The 24,620-nt window shown below is 49.6% G+C and overlaps 27 non-coding genes across 27 annotated transcripts; 18 read left to right on the top strand and 9 right to left on the bottom strand.

The window, feature by feature from the left end:
* Positions 1-1,070: 1,070 nt before the first annotated feature.
* On the top strand, positions 1,071-1,142 carry Trnap-ugg (transfer RNA proline (anticodon UGG)). Its single transcript has one exon. It is a non-coding gene; the product is annotated as a tRNA-Pro (tRNA).
* A 604-nt stretch (positions 1,143-1,746) lies between these two features.
* Positions 1,747-1,819, bottom strand: Trnav-uac (transfer RNA valine (anticodon UAC)). The gene has a single exon. It is a non-coding gene; the product is annotated as a tRNA-Val (tRNA).
* A 235-nt stretch (positions 1,820-2,054) lies between these two features.
* Positions 2,055-2,126, top strand: Trnap-cgg (transfer RNA proline (anticodon CGG)). The gene has a single exon. It is a non-coding gene; the product is annotated as a tRNA-Pro (tRNA).
* Positions 2,127-3,757: 1,631 nt separating this feature from the next.
* Trnap-ugg (transfer RNA proline (anticodon UGG)) lies at positions 3,758-3,829 on the top strand. The gene has a single exon. It is a non-coding gene; the product is annotated as a tRNA-Pro (tRNA).
* Positions 3,830-4,433: 604 nt separating this feature from the next.
* Positions 4,434-4,506, bottom strand: Trnav-uac (transfer RNA valine (anticodon UAC)). The gene has a single exon. It is a non-coding gene; the product is annotated as a tRNA-Val (tRNA).
* Positions 4,507-4,741: 235 nt separating this feature from the next.
* Positions 4,742-4,813, top strand: Trnap-cgg (transfer RNA proline (anticodon CGG)). The gene has a single exon. It is a non-coding gene; the product is annotated as a tRNA-Pro (tRNA).
* A 1,631-nt stretch (positions 4,814-6,444) lies between these two features.
* On the top strand, positions 6,445-6,516 carry Trnap-ugg (transfer RNA proline (anticodon UGG)). Its single transcript has one exon. It is a non-coding gene; the product is annotated as a tRNA-Pro (tRNA).
* Positions 6,517-7,120: 604 nt separating this feature from the next.
* On the bottom strand, positions 7,121-7,193 carry Trnav-uac (transfer RNA valine (anticodon UAC)). Its single transcript has one exon. It is a non-coding gene; the product is annotated as a tRNA-Val (tRNA).
* A 235-nt stretch (positions 7,194-7,428) lies between these two features.
* On the top strand, positions 7,429-7,500 carry Trnap-cgg (transfer RNA proline (anticodon CGG)). Its single transcript has one exon. It is a non-coding gene; the product is annotated as a tRNA-Pro (tRNA).
* Positions 7,501-9,040: 1,540 nt separating this feature from the next.
* Trnap-ugg (transfer RNA proline (anticodon UGG)) lies at positions 9,041-9,112 on the top strand. Its single transcript has one exon. It is a non-coding gene; the product is annotated as a tRNA-Pro (tRNA).
* Positions 9,113-9,716: 604 nt separating this feature from the next.
* Trnav-uac (transfer RNA valine (anticodon UAC)) lies at positions 9,717-9,789 on the bottom strand. Its single transcript has one exon. It is a non-coding gene; the product is annotated as a tRNA-Val (tRNA).
* A 235-nt stretch (positions 9,790-10,024) lies between these two features.
* On the top strand, positions 10,025-10,096 carry Trnap-cgg (transfer RNA proline (anticodon CGG)). The gene has a single exon. It is a non-coding gene; the product is annotated as a tRNA-Pro (tRNA).
* Positions 10,097-11,727: 1,631 nt separating this feature from the next.
* Positions 11,728-11,799, top strand: Trnap-ugg (transfer RNA proline (anticodon UGG)). Its single transcript has one exon. It is a non-coding gene; the product is annotated as a tRNA-Pro (tRNA).
* Positions 11,800-12,403: 604 nt separating this feature from the next.
* Positions 12,404-12,476, bottom strand: Trnav-uac (transfer RNA valine (anticodon UAC)). The gene has a single exon. It is a non-coding gene; the product is annotated as a tRNA-Val (tRNA).
* A 235-nt stretch (positions 12,477-12,711) lies between these two features.
* On the top strand, positions 12,712-12,783 carry Trnap-cgg (transfer RNA proline (anticodon CGG)). Its single transcript has one exon. It is a non-coding gene; the product is annotated as a tRNA-Pro (tRNA).
* Positions 12,784-14,414: 1,631 nt separating this feature from the next.
* Positions 14,415-14,486, top strand: Trnap-ugg (transfer RNA proline (anticodon UGG)). The gene has a single exon. It is a non-coding gene; the product is annotated as a tRNA-Pro (tRNA).
* A 604-nt stretch (positions 14,487-15,090) lies between these two features.
* Trnav-uac (transfer RNA valine (anticodon UAC)) lies at positions 15,091-15,163 on the bottom strand. The gene has a single exon. It is a non-coding gene; the product is annotated as a tRNA-Val (tRNA).
* A 235-nt stretch (positions 15,164-15,398) lies between these two features.
* Trnap-cgg (transfer RNA proline (anticodon CGG)) lies at positions 15,399-15,470 on the top strand. Its single transcript has one exon. It is a non-coding gene; the product is annotated as a tRNA-Pro (tRNA).
* Positions 15,471-17,101: 1,631 nt separating this feature from the next.
* Positions 17,102-17,173, top strand: Trnap-ugg (transfer RNA proline (anticodon UGG)). Its single transcript has one exon. It is a non-coding gene; the product is annotated as a tRNA-Pro (tRNA).
* Positions 17,174-17,777: 604 nt separating this feature from the next.
* Trnav-uac (transfer RNA valine (anticodon UAC)) lies at positions 17,778-17,850 on the bottom strand. The gene has a single exon. It is a non-coding gene; the product is annotated as a tRNA-Val (tRNA).
* Positions 17,851-18,085: 235 nt separating this feature from the next.
* Positions 18,086-18,157, top strand: Trnap-cgg (transfer RNA proline (anticodon CGG)). The gene has a single exon. It is a non-coding gene; the product is annotated as a tRNA-Pro (tRNA).
* A 1,631-nt stretch (positions 18,158-19,788) lies between these two features.
* On the top strand, positions 19,789-19,860 carry Trnap-ugg (transfer RNA proline (anticodon UGG)). The gene has a single exon. It is a non-coding gene; the product is annotated as a tRNA-Pro (tRNA).
* A 604-nt stretch (positions 19,861-20,464) lies between these two features.
* Positions 20,465-20,537, bottom strand: Trnav-uac (transfer RNA valine (anticodon UAC)). The gene has a single exon. It is a non-coding gene; the product is annotated as a tRNA-Val (tRNA).
* A 235-nt stretch (positions 20,538-20,772) lies between these two features.
* Trnap-cgg (transfer RNA proline (anticodon CGG)) lies at positions 20,773-20,844 on the top strand. The gene has a single exon. It is a non-coding gene; the product is annotated as a tRNA-Pro (tRNA).
* A 1,631-nt stretch (positions 20,845-22,475) lies between these two features.
* Trnap-ugg (transfer RNA proline (anticodon UGG)) lies at positions 22,476-22,547 on the top strand. Its single transcript has one exon. It is a non-coding gene; the product is annotated as a tRNA-Pro (tRNA).
* Positions 22,548-23,151: 604 nt separating this feature from the next.
* Trnav-uac (transfer RNA valine (anticodon UAC)) lies at positions 23,152-23,224 on the bottom strand. The gene has a single exon. It is a non-coding gene; the product is annotated as a tRNA-Val (tRNA).
* Positions 23,225-23,459: 235 nt separating this feature from the next.
* Positions 23,460-23,531, top strand: Trnap-cgg (transfer RNA proline (anticodon CGG)). Its single transcript has one exon. It is a non-coding gene; the product is annotated as a tRNA-Pro (tRNA).
* The last annotated feature ends 1,089 nt before the right edge of the window (positions 23,532-24,620 follow it).

Here is a 24,620-nt window from a genome sequence, read left to right as displayed (position 1 = left end):
GACGTGCTTTTTACTATCGCTTTTGGAAGAACCAAGGCGCATATTCTAGTGTCGAACCGGTATTGCAAATTTGGATTAAGCAAAAATTTATTGTGTGGTCGAGCGACACCCTCGGCTCGCTCTTCCTACATGATCGCTTCTTGCGAGGAATAATTCCTAGCGCGCCGATGGCTTCAGAGTTGGTCTTCTCGAAGTTTTGCTTCCGCACTGCATTCCGCAATCTTTTCGTTATGAGCTTCGGTTTCCCGACTTTCTAGTGTTTAGTGCGTTTGGCTTCTCTTAACCCTTAGCCACCGCTTGCCGAAATTTCCACGCTGTCATATGTCGATCTGCAGAGCTCAATGAAGGCATCGCGGCCATTCCTGAGCTCATGGAACGGCCGAATCTGTAGTTGTTTCCAGATCTCTCCCACACAACGGCCTCCCAGTAGCTTGGATTACAGGAGTACGCCACTACTCCCGGCCGCAGATTCACCTTTGAAAGCAGAATGACATGAGCTACGCGCAACTCCGATTGTTTTTTTGTTGTGTCTGGCCTACTTTGAAAGACTTTGTAGTCGATTTACTTACTACTATCGCTGTTGGAAACCAGGATACCACACAGTATTCTAGAGACGATCAGGCAATGAAAATTTAGAATAAGTAAAACAGTATCAAAAGAATTTGTGTGGTGGAGCAGCACATGCAATTTATGCTTCCTAGATAATCGTTACTGCATAGAATAATTCTTTTGTCTGCGGCGTCTTCAGTATCCGTCTTGTGGAAATTTTACTTGCAGTATATTGTGCAATCTTTTCGTTATGAGTTGGTGCTTGGTTTCCCGATGTTCTTTTGTTTAGTGCATTCGCCTTCTCTTAACCCTGAGAAACCACATACCGAAACTGAAGCACTGCCGGCTGTTCATAAGCAGTGTTCGATGAAGTTATTTCCCTTTTTATTCGTTGCCTTTAATATTCTTCTCATCATTGGTGAGTGCTGCCTGCAGAAAGCGTTTATCTTGCGAATTCACGTGAAAGTTTGTGTTCCCTGTGAGGTCCAGTACTTGGGATTAACTTGATGCTCCAGGCAGGTGGCTCGTTGGTCTAGGGGTATGATTCCTGCTTTGGGTGCAGGAGGTCCCGGGTTCAAATCCCGGACGAGCCCTGCCATTTTGACCGTGCTGAAGAGTAGGTGGAACTCAGCCCCGGTTGCAGCTCCTCAATGAAGAGTAGACGCCTGTTATAGCACGTGGATATAACAAGAATGCGGCACCAGTAAAGTACGTAGGTGGAATTCGGTAGAAACGCAGACGGTAATTTTGCATGCAACGGAAAGCAAGGTTGTCTTTGCGGAATATGTGCACCGTGAGTGGAGATTCAGCTTAACTGTGCGACAGTCTACCCTCATCTTACTAACGACGGCAACAACAAAGGTGTGGTGGCATGTGAGATTGAGAGTGGCTAAGAGTTTCTCATTATTAGTTAGCATCACACTTTGACAGAGCTGTGACAAGGCGAGTAGGGTGAGCTCAGGAAAGCCATTAGCAAGCGCACTTGAAGTAGCCCTGAAGAACCGGATTATAAATTTTGCCAGCCATAATGGAGCTAGGGGCGTTCCCAGTTACCAAATACCGGTGCAATAAGAGAGCAACAGTATTTGACAGTAAAATGACGCCCTATCCGTCTAGCATACGACATTGCTTGTCTCTGCATACGCGGACGTGAGGTCATCTCGGAAATGAAATCCGAAATATAGATTAAAATTGTTGTGTTCCCGCCCGGGATCGAACCGGGGACCTTCTGCGTGTAAAGCAGACGTGATAACCGCTACACCACGGAAACGACGGTTCTTTTCGTGTACCACCCGGAGACTCGTAATAGCAACAGTTTTTCTTCTGTGTTAGAAAGGGCATCGGCTACGAGCTCCCTCCGATTCGTGAAGTTCCTATAGTAAAAGACGTCGATGAAAACAATCCAACCGCGACAGACAGGGAGAACGCTGGGCGAGCTGCAGCCCTACAGGGTGAGACCATCAAAGGTGGCGTCATTCACATGCAGTGCGTTTTCGGAACGGACAGGCTCGTTGGTCTAGGGGTATGATTCCTGCTTCGGGTGCAGGAGGTCCCGGGTTCAAATCCCGGACGAGCCCTTGCGTTTTGTACAACGGTGTGGTAACAAATCGCATGGCGGCGGCTGTTTCGCGCATTTCCAGGCCTCCAAGTCAGCGCTAAAATCCGACAACCAGTTCTGAAACAGTTTCATGTTTCATTTGAGCCATGTGCACCCTGCTGGTGGAACGTTTGAAGTTGATTTAAGTGGTCACTGCAGAGATCGTAGCAAGTGTCTTGCTGAGTGCGACGAAAACGGGTTTCCGCCCGCAATCGAACCAGGGACCTTCTGCGTGTTAGGCACGGCGCCTGGGCTCGGCGGCAGCTGCTGCTCTTTCTTTCCTTACGAGATACCGTCGATTCGCGCAGTCGTTATTGCAAAAGATGTCACCAAAGGCAATCGCTTCGTTAGCGGCACGGTGCCTGGGCTCGGCGGCAGCTCTACATGGAGGCACCAGCAGCCCAGCCAGGCCGCCGCCGGCACCGGCGCGCCGCAGCGCAAGAAGCCGGCGCCCGCCCTGCAATGCCCCCCGTCGCTGCATATTCCACCCGCCTTATATCCTCCCCATGTCTGACTCACTACCCTAAATGACACTGCGGTCGACGTGCTTTTTACTATCGCTTTTGGAAGAACCAAGGCGCATATTCTAGTGTCGAACCGGTATTGCAAATTTGGATTAAGCAAAAATTTATTGTGTGGTCGAGCGACACCCTCGGCTCGCTCTTCCTACATGATCGCTTCTTGCGAGGAATAATTCCTAGCGCGCCGATGGCTTCAGAGTTGGTCTTCTCGAAGTTTTGCTTCCGCACTGCATTCCGCAATCTTTTCGTTATGAGCTTCGGTTTCCCGACTTTCTAGTGTTTAGTGCGTTTGGCTTCTCTTAACCCTTAGCCACCGCTTGCCGAAATTTCCACGCTGTCATATGTCGATCTGCAGAGCTCAATGAAGGCATCGCGGCCATTCCTGAGCTCATGGAACGGCCGAATCTGTAGTTGTTTCCAGATCTCTCCCACACAACGGCCTCCCAGTAGCTTGGATTACAGGAGTACGCCACTACTCCCAGCCGCAGATTCACCTTTGAAAGCAGAATGACATGAGCTACGCGCAACTCCGATTGTTTTTTTGTTGTGTCTGGCCTACTTTGAAAGACTTTGTAGTCGATTTACTTACTACTATCGCTGTTGGAAACCAGGATACCACACAGTATTCTAGAGACGATCAGGCAATGAAAATTTAGAATAAGTAAAACAGTATCAAAAGAATTTGTGTGGTGGAGCAGCACATGCAATTTATGCTTCCTAGATAATCGTTACTGCATAGAATAATTCTTTTGTCTGCGGCGTCTTCAGTATCCGTCTTGTGGAAATTTTACTTGCAGTATATTGTGCAATCTTTTCGTTATGAGTTGGTGCTTGGTTTCCCGATGTTCTTTTGTTTAGTGCATTCGCCTTCTCTTAACCCTGAGAAACCACATACCGAAACTGAAGCACTGCCGGCTGTTCATAAGCAGTGTTCGATGAAGTTATTTCCCTTTTTATTCGTTGCCTTTAATATTCTTCTCATCATTGGTGAGTGCTGCCTGCAGAAAGCGTTTATCTTGCGAATTCACGTGAAAGTTTGTGTTCCCTGTGAGGTCCAGTACTTGGGATTAACTTGATGCTCCAGGCAGGTGGCTCGTTGGTCTAGGGGTATGATTCCTGCTTTGGGTGCAGGAGGTCCCGGGTTCAAATCCCGGACGAGCCCTGCCATTTTGACCGTGCTGAAGAGTAGGTGGAACTCAGCCCCGGTTGCAGCTCCTCAATGAAGAGTAGACGCCTGTTATAGCACGTGGATATAACAAGAATGCGGCACCAGTAAAGTACGTAGGTGGAATTCGGTAGAAACGCAGACGGTAATTTTGCATGCAACGGAAAGCAAGGTTGTCTTTGCGGAATATGTGCACCGTGAGTGGAGATTCAGCTTAACTGTGCGACAGTCTACCCTCATCTTACTAACGACGGCAACAACAAAGGTGTGGTGGCATGTGAGATTGAGAGTGGCTAAGAGTTTCTCATTATTAGTTAGCATCACACTTTGACAGAGCTGTGACAAGGCGAGTAGGGTGAGCTCAGGAAAGCCATTAGCAAGCGCACTTGAAGTAGCCCTGAAGAACCGGATTATAAATTTTGCCAGCCATAATGGAGCTAGGGGCGTTCCCAGTTACCAAATACCGGTGCAATAAGAGAGCAACAGTATTTGACAGTAAAATGACGCCCTATCCGTCTAGCATACGACATTGCTTGTCTCTGCATACGCGGACGTGAGGTCATCTCGGAAATGAAATCCGAAATATAGATTAAAATTGTTGTGTTCCCGCCCGGGATCGAACCGGGGACCTTCTGCGTGTAAAGCAGACGTGATAACCGCTACACCACGGAAACGACGGTTCTTTTCGTGTACCACCCGGAGACTCGTAATAGCAACAGTTTTTCTTCTGTGTTAGAAAGGGCATCGGCTACGAGCTCCCTCCGATTCGTGAAGTTCCTATAGTAAAAGACGTCGATGAAAACAATCCAACCGCGACAGACAGGGAGAACGCTGGGCGAGCTGCAGCCCTACAGGGTGAGACCATCAAAGGTGGCGTCATTCACATGCAGTGCGTTTTCGGAACGGACAGGCTCGTTGGTCTAGGGGTATGATTCCTGCTTCGGGTGCAGGAGGTCCCGGGTTCAAATCCCGGACGAGCCCTTGCGTTTTGTACAACGGTGTGGTAACAAATCGCATGGCGGCGGCTGTTTCGCGCATTTCCAGGCCTCCAAGTCAGCGCTAAAATCCGACAACCAGTTCTGAAACAGTTTCATGTTTCATTTGAGCCATGTGCACCCTGCTGGTGGAACGTTTGAAGTTGATTTAAGTGGTCACTGCAGAGATCGTAGCAAGTGTCTTGCTGAGTGCGACGAAAACGGGTTTCCGCCCGCAATCGAACCAGGGACCTTCTGCGTGTTAGGCACGGCGCCTGGGCTCGGCGGCAGCTGCTGCTCTTTCTTTCCTTACGAGATACCGTCGATTCGCGCAGTCGTTATTGCAAAAGATGTCACCAAAGGCAATCGCTTCGTTAGCGGCACGGTGCCTGGGCTCGGCGGCAGCTCTACATGGAGGCACCAGCAGCCCAGCCAGGCCGCCGCCGGCACCGGCGCGCCGCAGCGCAAGAAGCCGGCGCCCGCCCTGCAATGCCCCCCGTCGCTGCATATTCCACCCGCCTTATATCCTCCCCATGTCTGACTCACTACCCTAAATGACACTGCGGTCGACGTGCTTTTTACTATCGCTTTTGGAAGAACCAAGGCGCATATTCTAGTGTCGAACCGGTATTGCAAATTTGGATTAAGCAAAAATTTATTGTGTGGTCGAGCGACACCCTCGGCTCGCTCTTCCTACATGATCGCTTCTTGCGAGGAATAATTCCTAGCGCGCCGATGGCTTCAGAGTTGGTCTTCTCGAAGTTTTGCTTCCGCACTGCATTCCGCAATCTTTTCGTTATGAGCTTCGGTTTCCCGACTTTCTAGTGTTTAGTGCGTTTGGCTTCTCTTAACCCTTAGCCACCGCTTGCCGAAATTTCCACGCTGTCATATGTCGATCTGCAGAGCTCAATGAAGGCATCGCGGCCATTCCTGAGCTCATGGAACGGCCGAATCTGTAGTTGTTTCCAGATCTCTCCCACACAACGGCCTCCCAGTAGCTTGGATTACAGGAGTACGCCACTACTCCCAGCCGCAGATTCACCTTTGAAAGCAGAATGACATGAGCTACGCGCAACTCCGATTGTTTTTTTGTTGTGTCTGGCCTACTTTGAAAGACTTTGTAGTCGATTTACTTACTACTATCGCTGTTGGAAACCAGGATACCACACAGTATTCTAGAGACGATCAGGCAATGAAAATTTAGAATAAGTAAAACAGTATCAAAAGAATTTGTGTGGTGGAGCAGCACATGCAATTTATGCTTCCTAGATAATCGTTACTGCATAGAATAATTCTTTTGTCTGCGGCGTCTTCAGTATCCGTCTTGTGGAAATTTTACTTGCAGTATATTGTGCAATCTTTTCGTTATGAGTTGGTGCTTGGTTTCCCGATGTTCTTTTGTTTAGTGCATTCGCCTTCTCTTAACCCTGAGAAACCACATACCGAAACTGAAGCACTGCCGGCTGTTCATAAGCAGTGTTCGATGAAGTTATTTCCCTTTTTATTCGTTGCCTTTAATATTCTTCTCATCATTGGTGAGTGCTGCCTGCAGAAAGCGTTTATCTTGCGAATTCACGTGAAAGTTTGTGTTCCCTGTGAGGTCCAGTACTTGGGATTAACTTGATGCTCCAGGCAGGTGGCTCGTTGGTCTAGGGGTATGATTCCTGCTTTGGGTGCAGGAGGTCCCGGGTTCAAATCCCGGACGAGCCCTGCCATTTTGACCGTGCTGAAGAGTAGGTGGAACTCAGCCCCGGTTGCAGCTCCTCAATGAAGAGTAGACGCCTGTTATAGCACGTGGATATAACAAGAATGCGGCACCAGTAAAGTACGTAGGTGGAATTCGGTAGAAACGCAGACGGTAATTTTGCATGCAACGGAAAGCAAGGTTGTCTTTGCGGAATATGTGCACCGTGAGTGGAGATTCAGCTTAACTGTGCGACAGTCTACCCTCATCTTACTAACGACGGCAACAACAAAGGTGTGGTGGCATGTGAGATTGAGAGTGGCTAAGAGTTTCTCATTATTAGTTAGCATCACACTTTGACAGAGCTGTGACAAGGCGAGTAGGGTGAGCTCAGGAAAGCCATTAGCAAGCGCACTTGAAGTAGCCCTGAAGAACCGGATTATAAATTTTGCCAGCCATAATGGAGCTAGGGGCGTTCCCAGTTACCAAATACCGGTGCAATAAGAGAGCAACAGTATTTGACAGTAAAATGACGCCCTATCCGTCTAGCATACGACATTGCTTGTCTCTGCATACGCGGACGTGAGGTCATCTCGGAAATGAAATCCGAAATATAGATTAAAATTGTTGTGTTCCCGCCCGGGATCGAACCGGGGACCTTCTGCGTGTAAAGCAGACGTGATAACCGCTACACCACGGAAACGACGGTTCTTTTCGTGTACCACCCGGAGACTCGTAATAGCAACAGTTTTTCTTCTGTGTTAGAAAGGGCATCGGCTACGAGCTCCCTCCGATTCGTGAAGTTCCTATAGTAAAAGACGTCGATGAAAACAATCCAACCGCGACAGACAGGGAGAACGCTGGGCGAGCTGCAGCCCTACAGGGTGAGACCATCAAAGGTGGCGTCATTCACATGCAGTGCGTTTTCGGAACGGACAGGCTCGTTGGTCTAGGGGTATGATTCCTGCTTCGGGTGCAGGAGGTCCCGGGTTCAAATCCCGGACGAGCCCTTGCGTTTTGTACAACGGTGTGGTAACAAATCGCATGGCGGCGGCTGTTTCGCGCATTTCCAGGCCTCCAAGTCAGCGCTAAAATCCGACAACCAGTTCTGAAACAGTTTCATGTTTCATTTGAGCCATGTGCACCCTGCTGGTGGAACGTTTGAAGTTGATTTAAGTGGTCACTGCAGAGATCGTAGCAAGTGTCTTGCTGAGTGCGACGAAAACGGGTTTCCGCCCGCAATCGAACCAGGGACCTTCTGCGTGTTAGGCACGGCGCCTGGGCTCGGCGGCAGCTGCTGCTCTTTCTTTCCTTACGAGATACCGTCGATTCGCGCAGTCGTTATTGCAAAAGATGTCACCAAAGGCAATCGCTTCGTTAGCGGCACGGTGCCTGGGCTCGGCGGCAGCTCTACATGGAGGCACCAGCAGCCCAGCCAGGCCGCCGCCGGCACCGGCGCGCCGCAGCGCAAGAAGCCGGCACCCGCCCTGCAATGCCCCCCGTCGTTGCATATTCCACCCGCCTTCTAGTGTCGAACCGGTATTGCAAATTTGGATTAAGCAAAAATTTATTGTGTGGTCGAGCGACACCCTCGGCTCGCTCTTCCTACATGATCGCTTCTTGCGAGGAATAATTCCTAGCGCGCCGATGGCTTCAGAGTTGGTCTTCTCGAAGTTTTGCTTCCGCACTGCATTCCGCAATCTTTTCGTTATGAGCTTCGGTTTCCCGACTTTCTAGTGTTTAGTGCGTTTGGCTTCTCTTAACCCTTAGCCACCGCTTGCCGAAATTTCCACGCTGTCATATGTCGATCTGCAGAGCTCAATGAAGGCATCGCGGCCATTCCTGAGCTCATGGAACGGCCGAATCTGTAGTTGTTTCCAGATCTCTCCCACACAACGGCCTCCCAGTAGCTTGGATTACAGGAGTACGCCACTACTCCCAGCCGCAGATTCACCTTTGAAAGCAGAATGACATGAGCTACGCGCAACTCCGATTGTTTTTTTGTTGTGTCTGGCCTACTTTGAAAGACTTTGTAGTCGATTTACTTACTACTATCGCTGTTGGAAACCAGGATACCACACAGTATTCTAGAGACGATCAGGCAATGAAAATTTAGAATAAGTAAAACAGTATCAAAAGAATTTGTGTGGTGGAGCAGCACATGCAATTTATGCTTCCTAGATAATCGTTACTGCATAGAATAATTCTTTTGTCTGCGGCGTCTTCAGTATCCGTCTTGTGGAAATTTTACTTGCAGTATATTGTGCAATCTTTTCGTTATGAGTTGGTGCTTGGTTTCCCGATGTTCTTTTGTTTAGTGCATTCGCCTTCTCTTAACCCTGAGAAACCACATACCGAAACTGAAGCACTGCCGGCTGTTCATAAGCAGTGTTCGATGAAGTTATTTCCCTTTTTATTCGTTGCCTTTAATATTCTTCTCATCATTGGTGAGTGCTGCCTGCAGAGAGCGTTTATCTTGCGAATTCACGTGAAAGTTTGTGTTCCCTGTGAGGTCCACTACTTGGGATTAACTTGATGCTCCAGGCAGGTGGCTCGTTGGTCTAGGGGTATGATTCCTGCTTTGGGTGCAGGAGGTCCCGGGTTCAAATCCCGGACGAGCCCTGCCATTTTGACCGTGCTGAAGAGTAGGTGGAACTCAGCCCCGGTTGCAGCTCCTCAATGAAGAGTAGACGCCTGTTATAGCACGTGGATATAACAAGAATGCGGCACCAGTAAAGTACGTAGGTGGAATTCGGTAGAAACGCAGACGGTAATTTTGCATGCAACGGAAAGCAAGGTTGTCTTTGCGGAATATGTGCACCGTGAGTGGAGATTCAGCTTAACTGTGCGACAGTCTACCCTCATCTTACTAACGACGGCAACAACAAAGGTGTGGTGGCATGTGAGATTGAGAGTGGCTAAGAGTTTCTCATTATTAGTTAGCATCACACTTTGACAGAGCTGTGACAAGGCGAGTAGGGTGAGCTCAGGAAAGCCATTAGCAAGCGCACTTGAAGTAGCCCTGAAGAACCGGATTATAAATTTTGCCAGCCATAATGGAGCTAGGGGCGTTCCCAGTTACCAAATACCGGTGCAATAAGAGAGCAACAGTATTTGACAGTAAAATGACGCCCTATCCGTCTAGCATACGACATTGCTTGTCTCTGCATACGCGGACGTGAGGTCATCTCGGAAATGAAATCCGAAATATAGATTAAAATTGTTGTGTTCCCGCCCGGGATCGAACCGGGGACCTTCTGCGTGTAAAGCAGACGTGATAACCGCTACACCACGGAAACGACGGTTCTTTTCGTGTACCACCCGGAGACTCGTAATAGCAACAGTTTTTCTTCTGTGTTAGAAAGGGCATCGGCTACGAGCTCCCTCCGATTCGTGAAGTTCCTATAGTAAAAGACGTCGATGAAAACAATCCAACCGCGACAGACAGGGAGAACGCTGGGCGAGCTGCAGCCCTACAGGGTGAGACCATCAAAGGTGGCGTCATTCACATGCAGTGCGTTTTCGGAACGGACAGGCTCGTTGGTCTAGGGGTATGATTCCTGCTTCGGGTGCAGGAGGTCCCGGGTTCAAATCCCGGACGAGCCCTTGCGTTTTGTACAACGGTGTGGTAACAAATCGCATGGCGGCGGCTGTTTCGCGCATTTCCAGGCCTCCAACTCAGCGCTAAAATCCGACAACCAGTTCTGAAACAGTTTCATGTTTCATTTGAGCCATGTGCACCCTGCTGGTGGAACGTTTGAAGTTGATTTAAGTGGTCACTGCAGAGATCGTAGCAAGTGTCTTGCTGAGTGCGACGAAAACGGGTTTCCGCCCGCAATCGAACCAGGGACCTTCTGCGTGTTAGGCACGGCGCCTGGGCTCGGCGGCAGCTGCTGCTCTTTCTTTCCTTACGAGATACCGTCGATTCGCGCAGTCGTTATTGCAAAAGATGTCACCAAAGGCAATCGCTTCGTTAGCGGCACGGTGCCTGGGCTCGGCGGCAGCTCTACATGGAGGCACCAGCAGCCCAGCCAGGCCGCCGCCGGCACCGGCGCGCCGCAGCGCAAGAAGCCGGCGCCCGCCCTGCAATGCCCCCCGTCGCTGCATATTCCACCCGCCTTATATCCTCCCCATGTCTGACTCACTACCCTAAATGACACTGCGGTCGACGTGCTTTTTACTATCGCTTTTGGAAGAACCAAGGCGCATATTCTAGTGTCGAACCGGTATTGCAAATTTGGATTAAGCAAAAATTTATTGTGTGGTCGAGCGACACCCTCGGCTCGCTCTTCCTACATGATCGCTTCTTGCGAGGAATAATTCCTAGCGCGCCGATGGCTTCAGAGTTGGTCTTCTCGAAGTTTTGCTTCCGCACTGCATTCCGCAATCTTTTCGTTATGAGCTTCGGTTTCCCGACTTTCTAGTGTTTAGTGCGTTTGGCTTCTCTTAACCCTTAGCCACCGCTTGCCGAAATTTCCACGCTGTCATATGTCGATCTGCAGAGCTCAATGAAGGCATCGCGGCCATTCCTGAGCTCATGGAACGGCCGAATCTGTAGTTGTTTCCAGATCTCTCCCACACAACGGCCTCCCAGTAGCTTGGATTACAGGAGTACGCCACTACTCCCAGCCGCAGATTCACCTTTGAAAGCAGAATGACATGAGCTACGCGCAACTCCGATTGTTTTTTTGTTGTGTCTGGCCTACTTTGAAAGACTTTGTAGTCGATTTACTTACTACTATCGCTGTTGGAAACCAGGATACCACACAGTATTCTAGAGACGATCAGGCAATGAAAATTTAGAATAAGTAAAACAGTATCAAAAGAATTTGTGTGGTGGAGCAGCACATGCAATTTATGCTTCCTAGATAATCGTTACTGCATAGAATAATTCTTTTGTCTGCGGCGTCTTCAGTATCCGTCTTGTGGAAATTTTACTTGCAGTATATTGTGCAATCTTTTCGTTATGAGTTGGTGCTTGGTTTCCCGATGTTCTTTTGTTTAGTGCATTCGCCTTCTCTTAACCCTGAGAAACCACATACCGAAACTGAAGCACTGCCGGCTGTTCATAAGCAGTGTTCGATGAAGTTATTTCCCTTTTTATTCGTTGCCTTTAATATTCTTCTCATCATTGGTGAGTGCTGCCTGCAGAGAGCGTTTATCTTGCGAATTCACGTGAAAGTTTGTGTTCCCTGTGAGGTCCACTACTTGGGATTAACTTGATGCTCCAGGCAGGTGGCTCGTTGGTCTAGGGGTATGATTCCTGCTTTGGGTGCAGGAGGTCCCGGGTTCAAATCCCGGACGAGCCCTGCCATTTTGACCGTGCTGAAGAGTAGGTGGAACTCAGCCCCGGTTGCAGCTCCTCAATGAAGAGTAGACGCCTGTTATAGCACGTGGATATAACAAGAATGCGGCACCAGTAAAGTACGTAGGTGGAATTCGGTAGAAACGCAGACGGTAATTTTGCATGCAACGGAAAGCAAGGTTGTCTTTGCGGAATATGTGCACCGTGAGTGGAGATTCAGCTTAACTGTGCGACAGTCTACCCTCATCTTACTAACGACGGCAACAACAAAGGTGTGGTGGCATGTGAGATTGAGAGTGGCTAAGAGTTTCTCATTATTAGTTAGCATCACACTTTGACAGAGCTGTGACAAGGCGAGTAGGGTGAGCTCAGGAAAGCCATTAGCAAGCGCACTTGAAGTAGCCCTGAAGAACCGGATTATAAATTTTGCCAGCCATAATGGAGCTAGGGGCGTTCCCAGTTACCAAATACCGGTGCAATAAGAGAGCAACAGTATTTGACAGTAAAATGACGCCCTATCCGTCTAGCATACGACATTGCTTGTCTCTGCATACGCGGACGTGAGGTCATCTCGGAAATGAAATCCGAAATATAGATTAAAATTGTTGTGTTCCCGCCCGGGATCGAACCGGGGACCTTCTGCGTGTAAAGCAGACGTGATAACCGCTACACCACGGAAACGACGGTTCTTTTCGTGTACCACCCGGAGACTCGTAATAGCAACAGTTTTTCTTCTGTGTTAGAAAGGGCATCGGCTACGAGCTCCCTCCGATTCGTGAAGTTCCTATAGTAAAAGACGTCGATGAAAACAATCCAACCGCGACAGACAGGGAGAACGCTGGGCGAGCTGCAGCCCTACAGGGTGAGACCATCAAAGGTGGCGTCATTCACATGCAGTGCGTTTTCGGAACGGACAGGCTCGTTGGTCTAGGGGTATGATTCCTGCTTCGGGTGCAGGAGGTCCCGGGTTCAAATCCCGGACGAGCCCTTGCGTTTTGTACAACGGTGTGGTAACAAATCGCATGGCGGCGGCTGTTTCGCGCATTTCCAGGCCTCCAACTCAGCGCTAAAATCCGACAACCAGTTCTGAAACAGTTTCATGTTTCATTTGAGCCATGTGCACCCTGCTGGTGGAACGTTTGAAGTTGATTTAAGTGGTCACTGCAGAGATCGTAGCAAGTGTCTTGCTGAGTGCGACGAAAACGGGTTTCCGCCCGCAATCGAACCAGGGACCTTCTGCGTGTTAGGCACGGCGCCTGGGCTCGGCGGCAGCTGCTGCTCTTTCTTTCCTTACGAGATACCGTCGATTCGCGCAGTCGTTATTGCAAAAGATGTCACCAAAGGCAATCGCTTCGTTAGCGGCACGGTGCCTGGGCTCGGCGGCAGCTCTACATGGAGGCACCAGCAGCCCAGCCAGGCCGCCGCCGGCACCGGCGCGCCGCAGCGCAAGAAGCCGGCGCCCGCCCTGCAATGCCCCCCGTCGCTGCATATTCCACCCGCCTTATATCCTCCCCATGTCTGACTCACTACCCTAAATGACACTGCGGTCGACGTGCTTTTTACTATCGCTTTTGGAAGAACCAAGGCGCATATTCTAGTGTCGAACCGGTATTGCAAATTTGGATTAAGCAAAAATTTATTGTGTGGTCGAGCGACACCCTCGGCTCGCTCTTCCTACATGATCGCTTCTTGCGAGGAATAATTCCTAGCGCGCCGATGGCTTCAGAGTTGGTCTTCTCGAAGTTTTGCTTCCGCACTGCATTCCGCAATCTTTTCGTTATGAGCTTCGGTTTCCCGACTTTCTAGTGTTTAGTGCGTTTGGCTTCTCTTAACCCTTAGCCACCGCTTGCCGAAATTTCCACGCTGTCATATGTCGATCTGCAGAGCTCAATGAAGGCATCGCGGCCATTCCTGAGCTCATGGAACGGCCGAATCTGTAGTTGTTTCCAGATCTCTCCCACACAACGGCCTCCCAGTAGCTTGGATTACAGGAGTACGCCACTACTCCCAGCCGCAGATTCACCTTTGAAAGCAGAATGACATGAGCTACGCGCAACTCCGATTGTTTTTTTGTTGTGTCTGGCCTACTTTGAAAGACTTTGTAGTCGATTTACTTACTACTATCGCTGTTGGAAACCAGGATACCACACAGTATTCTAGAGACGATCAGGCAATGAAAATTTAGAATAAGTAAAACAGTATCAAAAGAATTTGTGTGGTGGAGCAGCACATGCAATTTATGCTTCCTAGATAATCGTTACTGCATAGAATAATTCTTTTGTCTGCGGCGTCTTCAGTATCCGTCTTGTGGAAATTTTACTTGCAGTATATTGTGCAATCTTTTCGTTATGAGTTGGTGCTTGGTTTCCCGATGTTCTTTTGTTTAGTGCATTCGCCTTCTCTTAACCCTGAGAAACCACATACCGAAACTGAAGCACTGCCGGCTGTTCATAAGCAGTGTTCGATGAAGTTATTTCCCTTTTTATTCGTTGCCTTTAATATTCTTCTCATCATTGGTGAGTGCTGCCTGCAGAAAGCGTTTATCTTGCGAATTCACGTGAAAGTTTGTGTTCCCTGTGAGGTCCAGTACTTGGGATTAACTTGATGCTCCAGGCAGGTGGCTCGTTGGTCTAGGGGTATGATTCCTGCTTTGGGTGCAGGAGGTCCCGGGTTCAAATCCCGGACGAGCCCTGCCATTTTGACCGTGCTGAAGAGTAGGTGGAACTCAGCCCCGGTTGCAGCTCCTCAATGAAGAGTAGACGCCTGTTATAGCACGTGGATATAACAAGAATGCGGCACCAGTAAAGTACGTAGGTGGAATTCGGTAGAAACGCAGACGGTAATTTTGCATGCAACGGAAAGCAAGGTTGTCTTTGCGGAATATGTGCACCGTGAGTGGAGATTCAGCTTAACTGTGCGACAGTCTACCCTCATCTTACTAACGACGGCAACAACAAAGGTGTGGTGGCATGTGAGATTGAGAGTGGCTAAGAGTTTCTCATTATTAGTTAGCATCACACTTTGACAGAGCTGTGACAAGGCGAGTAGGGTGAGCTCAGGAAAGCCATTAGCAAGCGCACTTGAAGTAGCCCTGAAGAACCGGATTATAAATTTTGCCAGCCATAATGGAGCTAGGGGCGTTCCCAGTTACCAAATACCGGTGCAATAAGAGAGCAACAGTATTTGACAGTAAAATGACGCCCTATCCGTCTAGCATACGACATTGCTTGTCTCTGCATACGCGGACGTGAGGTCATCTCGGAAATGAAATCCGAAATATAGATTAAAATTGTTGTGTTCCCGCCCGGGATCGAACCGGGGACCTTCTGCGTGTAAAGCAGACGTGATAACCGCTACACCACGGAAACGACGGTTCTTTTCGTGTACCACCCGGAGACTCGTAATAGCAACAGTTTTTCTTCTGTGTTAGAAAGGGCATCGGCTACGAGCTCCCTCCGATTCGTGAAGTTCCTATAGTAAAAGACGTCGATGAAAACAATCCAACCGCGACAGACAGGGAGAACGCTGGGCGAGCTGCAGCCCTACAGGGTGAGACCATCAAAGGTGGCGTCATTCACATGCAGTGCGTTTTCGGAACGGACAGGCTCGTTGGTCTAGGGGTATGATTCCTGCTTCGGGTGCAGGAGGTCCCGGGTTCAAATCCCGGACGAGCCCTTGCGTTTTGTACAACGGTGTGGTAACAAATCGCATGGCGGCGGCTGTTTCGCGCATTTCCAGGCCTCCAACTCAGCGCTAAAATCCGACAACCAGTTCTGAAACAGTTTCATGTTTCATTTGAGCCATGTGCACCCTGCTGGTGGAACGTTTGAAGTTGATTTAAGTGGTCACTGCAGAGATCGTAGCAAGTGTCTTGCTGAGTGCGACGAAAACGGGTTTCCGCCCGCAATCGAACCAGGGACCTTCTGCGTGTTAGGCACGGCGCCTGGGCTCGGCGGCAGCTGCTGCTCTTTCTTTCCTTACGAGATACCGTCGATTCGCGCAGTCGTTATTGCAAAAGATGTCACCAAAGGCAATCGCTTCGTTAGCGGCACGGTGCCTGGGCTCGGCGGCAGCTCTACATGGAGGCACCAGCAGCCCAGCCAGGCCGCCGCCGGCACCGGCGCGCCGCAGCGCAAGAAGCCGGCGCCCGCCCTGCAATGCCCCCCGTCGCTGCATATTCCACCCGCCTTATATCCTCCCCATGTCTGACTCACTACCCTAAATGACACTGCGGTCGACGTGCTTTTTACTATCGCTTTTGGAAGAACCAAGGCGCATATTCTAGTGTCGAACCGGTATTGCAAATTTGGATTAAGCAAAAATTTATTGTGTGGTCGAGCGACACCCTCGGCTCGCTCTTCCTACATGATCGCTTCTTGCGAGGAATAATTCCTAGCGCGCCGATGGCTTCAGAGTTGGTCTTCTCGAAGTTTTGCTTCCGCACTGCATTCCGCAATCTTTTCGTTATGAGCTTCGGTTTCCCGACTTTCTAGTGTTTAGTGCGTTTGGCTTCTCTTAACCCTTAGCCACCGCTTGCCGAAATTTCCACGCTGTCATATGTCGATCTGCAGAGCTCAATGAAGGCATCGCGGCCATTCCTGAGCTCATGGAACGGCCGAATCTGTAGTTGTTTCCAGATCTCTTCCACACAACGGCCTCCCAGTAGCTTGGATTACAGGAGTACGCCACTACTCCCAGCCGCAGATTCACCTTTGAAAGCAGAATGACATGAGCTACGCGCAACTCCGATTGTTTTTTTGTTGTGTCTGGCCTACTTTGAAAGACTTTGTAGTCGATTTACTTACTACTATCGCTGTTGGAAACCAGGATACCACACAGTATTCTAGAGACGATCAGGCAATGAAAATTTAGAATAAGTAAAACAGTATCAAAAGAATTTGTGTGGTGGAGCAGCACATGCAATTTATGCTTCCTAGATAATCGTTACTGCATAGAATAATTCTTTTGTCTGCGGCGTCTTCAGTATCCGTCTTGTGGAAATTTTACTTGCAGTATATTGTGCAATCTTTTCGTTATGAGTTGGTGCTTGGTTTCCCGATGTTCTTTTGTTTAGTGCATTCGCCTTCTCTTAACCCTGAGAAACCACATACCGAAACTGAAGCACTGCCGGCTGTTCATAAGCAGTGTTCGATGAAGTTATTTCCCTTTTTATTCGTTGCCTTTAATATTCTTCTCATCATTGGTGAGTGCTGCCTGCAGAGAGCGTTTATCTTGCGAATTCACGTGAAAGTTTGTGTTCCCTGTGAGGTCCACTACTTGGGATTAACTTGATGCTCCAGGCAGGTGGCTCGTTGGTCTAGGGGTATGATCCCTGCTTTGGGTGCAGGAGGTCCCGGGTTCAAATCCCGGACGAGCCCTGCCATTTTGACCGTGCTGAAGAGTAGGTGGAACTCAGCCCCGGTTGCAGCTCCTCAATGAAGAGTAGACGCCTGTTATAGCACGTGGATATAACAAGAATGCGGCACCAGTAAAGTACGTAGGTGGAATTCGGTAGAAACGCAGACGGTAATTTTGCATGCAACGGAAAGCAAGGTTGTCTTTGCGGAATATGTGCACCGTGAGTGGAGATTCAGCTTAACTGTGCGACAGTCTACCCTCATCTTACTAACGACGGCAACAACAAAGGTGTGGTGGCATGTGAGATTGAGAGTGGCTAAGAGTTTCTCATTATTAGTTAGCATCACACTTTGACAGAGCTGTGACAAGGCGAGTAGGGTGAGCTCAGGAAAGCCATTAGCAAGCGCACTTGAAGTAGCCCTGAAGAACCGGATTATAAATTTTGCCAGCCATAATGGAGCTAGGGGCGTTCCCAGTTACCAAATACCGGTGCAATAAGAGAGCAACAGTATTTGACAGTAAAATGACGCCCTATCCGTGTAGCATACGACATTGCTTGTCTCTGCATACGCGGACGTGAGGTCATCTCGGAAATGAAATCCGAAATATAGATTAAAATTGTTGTGTTCCCGCCCGGGATCGAACCGGGGACCTTCTGCGTGTAAAGCAGACGTGATAACCGCTACACCACGGAAACGACGGTTCTTTTCGTGTACCACCCGGAGACTCGTAATAGCAACAATTTTTCTTCTGTGTTAGAAAGGGCATCGGCTACGAGCTCCCTCCGATTCGTGAAGTTCCTATAGTAAAAGACGTCGATGAAAACAATCCAACCGCGACAGACAGGGAGAACGCTGGGCGAGCTGCAGCCCTACAGGGTGAGACCATCAAAGGTGGCGTCATTCACATGCAGTGCGTTTTCGGAACGGACAGGCTCGTTGGTCTAGGGGTATGATTCCTGCTTCGGGTGCAGGAGGTCCCGGGTTCAAATCCCGGACGAGCCCTTGCGTTTTGTACAACGGTGTGGTAACAAATCGCATGGCGGCGGCTGTTTCGCGCATTTCCAGGCCTCCAACTCAGCGCTAAAATCCGACAACCAGTTCTGAAACAGTTTCATGTTTCATTTGAGCCATGTGCACCCTGCTGGTGGAACGTTTGAAGTTGATTTAAGTGGTCACTGCAGAGATCGTAGCAAGTGTCTTGCTGAGTGCGACGAAAACGGGTTTCCGCCCGCAATCGAACCAGGGACCTTCTGCGTGTTAGGCACGGCGCCTGGGCTCGGCGGCAGCTGCTGCTCTTTCTTTCCTTACGAGATACCGTCGATTCGCGCAGTCGTTATTGCAAAAGATGTCACCAAAGGCAATCGCTTCGTTAGCGGCACGGTGCCTGGGCTCGGCGGCAGCTCTACATGGAGGCACCAGCAGCCCAGCCAGGCCGCCGCCGGCACCGGCGCGCCGCAGCGCAAGAAGCCGGCGCCCGCCCTGCAATGCCCCCCGTCGCTGCATATTCCACCCGCCTTATATCCTCCCCATGTCTGACTCACTACCCTAAATGACACTGCGGTCGACGTGCTTTTTACTATCGCTTTTGGAAGAACCAAGGCGCATATTCTAGTGTCGAACCGGTATTGCAAATTTGGATTAAGCAAAAATTTATTGTGTGGTCGAGCGACACCCTCGGCTCGCTCTTCCTACATGATCGCTTCTTGCGAGGAATAATTCCTAGCGCGCCGATGGCTTCAGAGTTGGTCTTCTCGAAGTTTTGCTTCCGCACTGCATTCCGCAATCTTTTCGTTATGAGCTTCGGTTTCCCGACTTTCTAGTGTTTAGTGCGTTTGGCTTCTCTTAACCCTTAGCCACCGCTTGCCGAAATTTCCACGCTGTCATATGTCGATCTGCAGAGCTCAATGAAGGCATCGCGGCCATTCCTGAGCTCATGGAACGGCCGAATCTGTAGTTGTTTCCAGATCTCTCCAACACAACGGCCTCCCAGTAGCTTGGATTACAGGAGTACGCCACTACTCCCAGCCGCAGATTCACCTTTGAAAGCAGAATGACATGAGCTACGCGCAACTCCGATTGTTTTTTTGTTGTGTCTGGCCTACTTTGAAAGACTTTGTAGTCGATTTACTTACTACTATCGCTGTTGGAAACCAGGATACCACACAGTATTCTAGAGACGATCAGGCAATGAAAATTTAGAATAAGTAAAACAGTATCAAAAGAATTTGTGTGGTGGAGCAGCACATGCAATTTATGCTTCCTAGATAATCGTTACTGCATAGAATAATTCTTTTGTCTGCGGCGTCTTCAGTATCCGTCTTGTGGAAATTTTACTTGCAGTATATTGTGCAATCTTTTCGTTATGAGTTGGTGCTTGGTTTCCCGATGTTCTTTTGTTTAGTGCATTCGCCTTCTCTTAACCCTGAGAAACCACATACCGAAACTGAAGCACTGCCGGCTGTTCATAAGCAGTGTTCGATGAAGTTATTTCCCTTTTTATTCGTTGCCTTTAATATTCTTCTCATCATTGGTGAGTGCTGCCTGCAGAAAGCGTTTATCTTGCGAATTCACGTGAAAGTTTGTGTTCCCTGTGAGGTCCAGTACTTGGGATTAACTTGATGCTCCAGGCAGGTGGCTCGTTGGTCTAGGGGTATGATTCCTGCTTTGGGTGCAGGAGGTCCCGGGTTCAAATCCCGGACGAGCCCTGCCATTTTGACCGTGCTGAAGAGTAGGTGGAACTCAGCCCCGGTTGCAGCTCCTCAATGAAGAGTAGACGCCTGTTATAGCACGTGGATATAACAAGAATGCGGCACCAGTAAAGTACGTAGGTGGAATTCGGTAGAAACGCAGACGGTAATTTTGCATGCAACGGAAAGCAAGGTTGTCTTTGCGGAATATGTGCACCGTGAGTGGAGATTCAGCTTAACTGTGCGACAGTCTACCCTCATCTTACTAACGACGGCAACAACAAAGGTGTGGTGGCATGTGAGATTGAGAGTGGCTAAGAGTTTCTCATTATTAGTTAGCATCACACTTTGACAGAGCTGTGACAAGGCGAGTAGGGTGAGCTCAGGAAAGCCATTAGCAAGCGCACTTGAAGTAGCCCTGAAGAACCGGATTATAAATTTTGCCAGCCATAATGGAGCTAGGGGCGTTCCCAGTTACCAAATACCGGTGCAATAAGAGAGCAACAGTATTTGACAGTAAAATGACGCCCTATCCGTCTAGCATACGACATTGCTTGTCTCTGCATACGCGGACGTGAGGTCATCTCGGAAATGAAATCCGAAATATAGATTAAAATTGTTGTGTTCCCGCCCGGGATCGAACCGGGGACCTTCTGCGTGTAAAGCAGACGTGATAACCGCTACACCACGGAAACGACGGTTCTTTTCGTGTACCACCCGGAGACTCGTAATAGCAACAGTTTTTCTTCTGTGTTAGAAAGGGCATCGGCTACGAGCTCCCTCCGATTCGTGAAGTTCCTATAGTAAAAGACGTCGATGAAAACAATCCAACCGCGACAGACAGGGAGAACGCTGGGCGAGCTGCAGCCCTACAGGGTGAGACCATCAAAGGTGGCGTCATTCACATGCAGTGCGTTTTCGGAACGGACAGGCTCGTTGGTCTAGGGGTATGATTCCTGCTTCGGGTGCAGGAGGTCCCGGGTTCAAATCCCGGACGAGCCCTTGCGTTTTGTACAACGGTGTGGTAACAAATCGCATGGCGGCGGCTGTTTCGCGCATTTCCAGGCCTCCAAGTCAGCGCTAAAATCCGACAACCAGTTCTGAAACAGTTTCATGTTTCATTTGAGCCATGTGCACCCTGCTGGTGGAACGTTTGAAGTTGATTTAAGTGGTCACTGCAGAGATCGTAGCAAGTGTCTTGCTGAGTGCGACGAAAACGGGTTTCCGCCCGCAATCGAACCAGGGACCTTCTGCGTGTTAGGCACGGCGCCTGGGCTCGGCGGCAGCTGCTGCTCTTTCTTTCCTTACGAGATACCGTCGATTCGCGCAGTCGTTATTGCAAAAGATGTCACCAAAGGCAATCGCTTCGTTAGCGGCACGGTGCCTGGGCTCGGCGGCAGCTCTACATGGAGGCACCAGCAGCCCAGCCAGGCCGCCGCCGGCACCGGCGCGCCGCAGCGCAAGAAGCCGGCGCCCGCCCTGCAATGCCCCCCGTCGCTGCATATTCCACCCGCCTTATATCCTCCCCATGTCTGACTCACTACCCTAAATGACACTGCGGTCGACGTGCTTTTTACTATCGCTTTTGGAAGAACCAAGGCGCATATTCTAGTGTCGAACCGGTATTGCAAATTTGGATTAAGCAAAAATTTATTGTGTGGTCGAGCGACACCCTCGGCTCGCTCTTCCTACATGATCGCTTCTTGCGAGGAATAATTCCTAGCGCGCCGATGGCTTCAGAGTTGGTCTTCTCGAAGTTTTGCTTCCGCACTGCATTCCGCAATCTTTTCGTTATGAGCTTCGGTTTCCCGACTTTCTAGTGTTTAGTGCGTTTGGCTTCTCTTAACCCTTAGCCACCGCTTGCCGAAATTTCCACGCTGTCATATGTCGATCTGCAGAGCTCAATGAAGGCATCGCGGCCATTCCTGAGCTCATGGAACGGCCGAATCTGTAGTTGTTTCCAGATCTCTCCCACACAACGGCCTCCCAGTAGCTTGGATTACAGGAGTACGCCACTACTCCCAGCCGCAGATTCACCTTTGAAAGCAGAATGACATGAGCTACGCGCAACTCCGATTGTTTTTTTGTTGTGTCTGGCCTACTTTGAAAGACTTTGTAGTCGATTTACTTACTACTATCGCTGTTGGAAACCAGGATACCACACAGTATTCTAGAGACGATCAGGCAATGAAAATTTAGAATAAGTAAAACAGTATCAAAAGAATTTGTGTGGTGGAGCAGCACATGCAATTTATGCTTCCTAGATAATCGTTACTGCATAGAATAATTCTTTTGTCTGCGGCGTCTTCAGTATCCGTCTTGTGGAAATTTTACTTGCAGTATATTGTGCAATCTTTTCGTTATGAGTTGGTGCTTGGTTTCCCGATGTTCTTTTGTTTAGTGCATTCGCCTTCTCTTAACCCTGAGAAACCACATACCGAAACTGAAGCACTGCCGGCTGTTCATAAGCAGTGTTCGATGAAGTTATTTCCCTTTTTATTCGTTGCCTTTAATATTCTTCTCATCATTGGTGAGTGCTGCCTGCAGAAAGCGTTTATCTTGCGAATTCACGTGAAAGTTTGTGTTCCCTGTGAGGTCCAGTACTTGGGATTAACTTGATGCTCCAGGCAGGTGGCTCGTTGGTCGAGGGGTATGATTCCTGCTTTGGGTGCAGGAGGTCCCGGGTTCAAATCCCGGACGAGCCCTGCCATTTTGACCGTGCTGAAGAGTAGGTGGAACTCAGCCCCGGTTGCAGCTCCTCAATGAAGAGTAGACGCCTGTTATAGCACGTGGATATAACAAGAATGCGGCACCAGTAAAGTACGTAGGTGGAATTCGGTAGAAACGCAGACGGTAATTTTGCATGCAACGGAAAGCAAGGTTGTCTTTGCGGAATATGTGCACCGTGAGTGGAGATTCAGCTTAACTGTGCGACAGTCTACCCTCATCTTACTAACGACGGCAACAACAAAGGTGTGGTGGCATGTGAGATTGAGAGTGGCTAAGAGTTTCTCATTATTAGTTAGCATCACACTTTGACAGAGCTGTGACAAGGCGAGTAGGGTGAGCTCAGGAAAGCCATTAGCAAGCGCACTTGAAGTAGCCCTGAAGAACCGGATTATAAATTTTGCCAGCCATAATGGAGCTAGGGGCGTTCCCAGTTACCAAATACCGGTGCAATAAGAGAGCAACAGTATTTGACAGTAAAATGACGCCCTATCCGTCTAGCATACGACATTGCTTGTCTCTGCATACGCGGACGTGAGGTCATCTCGGAAATGAAATCCGAAATATAGATTAAAATTGTTGTGTTCCCGCCCGGGATCGAACCGGGGACCTTCTGCGTGTAAAGCAGACGTGATAACCGCTACACCACGGAAACGACGGTTCTTTTCGTGTACCACCCGGAGACTCGTAATAGCAACAGTTTTTCTTCTGTGTTAGAAAGGGCATCGGCTACGAGCTCCCTCCGATTCGTGAAGTTCCTATAGTAAAAGACGTCGATGAAAACAATCCAACCGCGACAGACAGGGAGAACGCTGGGCGAGCTGCAGCCCTACAGGGTGAGACCATCAAAGGTGGCGTCATTCACATGCAGTGCGTTTTCGGAACGGACAGGCTCGTTGGTCTAGGGGTATGATTCCTGCTTCGGGTGCAGGAGGTCCCGGGTTCAAATCCCGGACGAGCCCTTGCGTTTTGTACAACGGTGTGGTAACAAATCGCATGGCGGCGGCTGTTTCGCGCATTTCCAGGCCTCCAAGTCAGCGCTAAAATCCGACAACCAGTTCTGAAACAGTTTCATGTTTCATTTGAGCCATGTGCACCCTGCTGGTGGAACGTTTGAAGTTGATTTAAGTGGTCACTGCAGAGATCGTAGCAAGTGTCTTGCTGAGTGCGACGAAAACGGGTTTCCGCCCGCAATCGAACCAGGGACCTTCTGCGTGTTAGGCACGGCGCCTGGGCTCGGCGGCAGCTGCTGCTCTTTCTTTCCTTACGAGATACCGTCGATTCGCGCAGTCGTTATTGCAAAAGATGTCACCAAAGGCAATCGCTTCGTTAGCGGCACGGTGCCTGGGCTCGGCGGCAGCTCTACATGGAGGCACCAGCAGCCCAGCCAGGCCGCCGCCGGCACCGGCGCGCCGCAGCGCAAGAAGCCGGCGCCCGCCCTGCAATGCCCCCCGTCGCTGCATATTCCACCCGCCTTATATCCTCCCCATGTCTGACTCACTACCCTAAATGACACTGCGGTCGACGTGCTTTTTACTATCGCTTTTGGAAGAACCAAGGCGCATATTCTAGTGTCGAACCGGTATTGCAATTTTGGATTAAGCAAAAATTTATTGTGTGGTCGAGCGACACCCTCGGCTCGCTCTTCCTACATGATCGCTTCTTGCGAGGAATAATTCCTAGCGCGCCGATGGCTTCAGAGTTGGTCTTCTCGAAGTTTTGCTTCCGCACTGCATTCCGCAATCTTTTCGTTATGAGCTTCGGTTTCCCGACTTTCTAGTGTTTAGTGCGTTTGGCTTCTCTTAACCCTTAGCCACCGCTTGCCGAAATTTCCACGCTGTCATATGTCGATCTGCAGAGCTCAATGAAGGCATCGCGGCCATTCCTGAGCTCATGGAACGGCCGAATCTGTAGTTGTTTCCAGATCTCTCCCACACAACGGCCTCCCAGTAGCTTGGATTACAGGAGTACGCCACTACTCCCAGCCGCAGATTCACCTTTGAAAGCAGAATGACATGAGCTACGCGCAACTCCGATTGTTTTTTTGTTGT

The sequence above is a fragment of the Schistocerca cancellata genome, unplaced genomic scaffold, assembly GCF_023864275.1.
Source record: "Schistocerca cancellata isolate TAMUIC-IGC-003103 unplaced genomic scaffold, iqSchCanc2.1 HiC_scaffold_1087, whole genome shotgun sequence".
Lineage (NCBI taxonomy): Eukaryota > Metazoa > Arthropoda > Insecta > Orthoptera > Acrididae > Schistocerca > Schistocerca cancellata.
The sequence above is the reverse complement of the archived record's forward strand: the minus strand, read 5'-3'. Positions and strand labels throughout refer to the sequence as shown.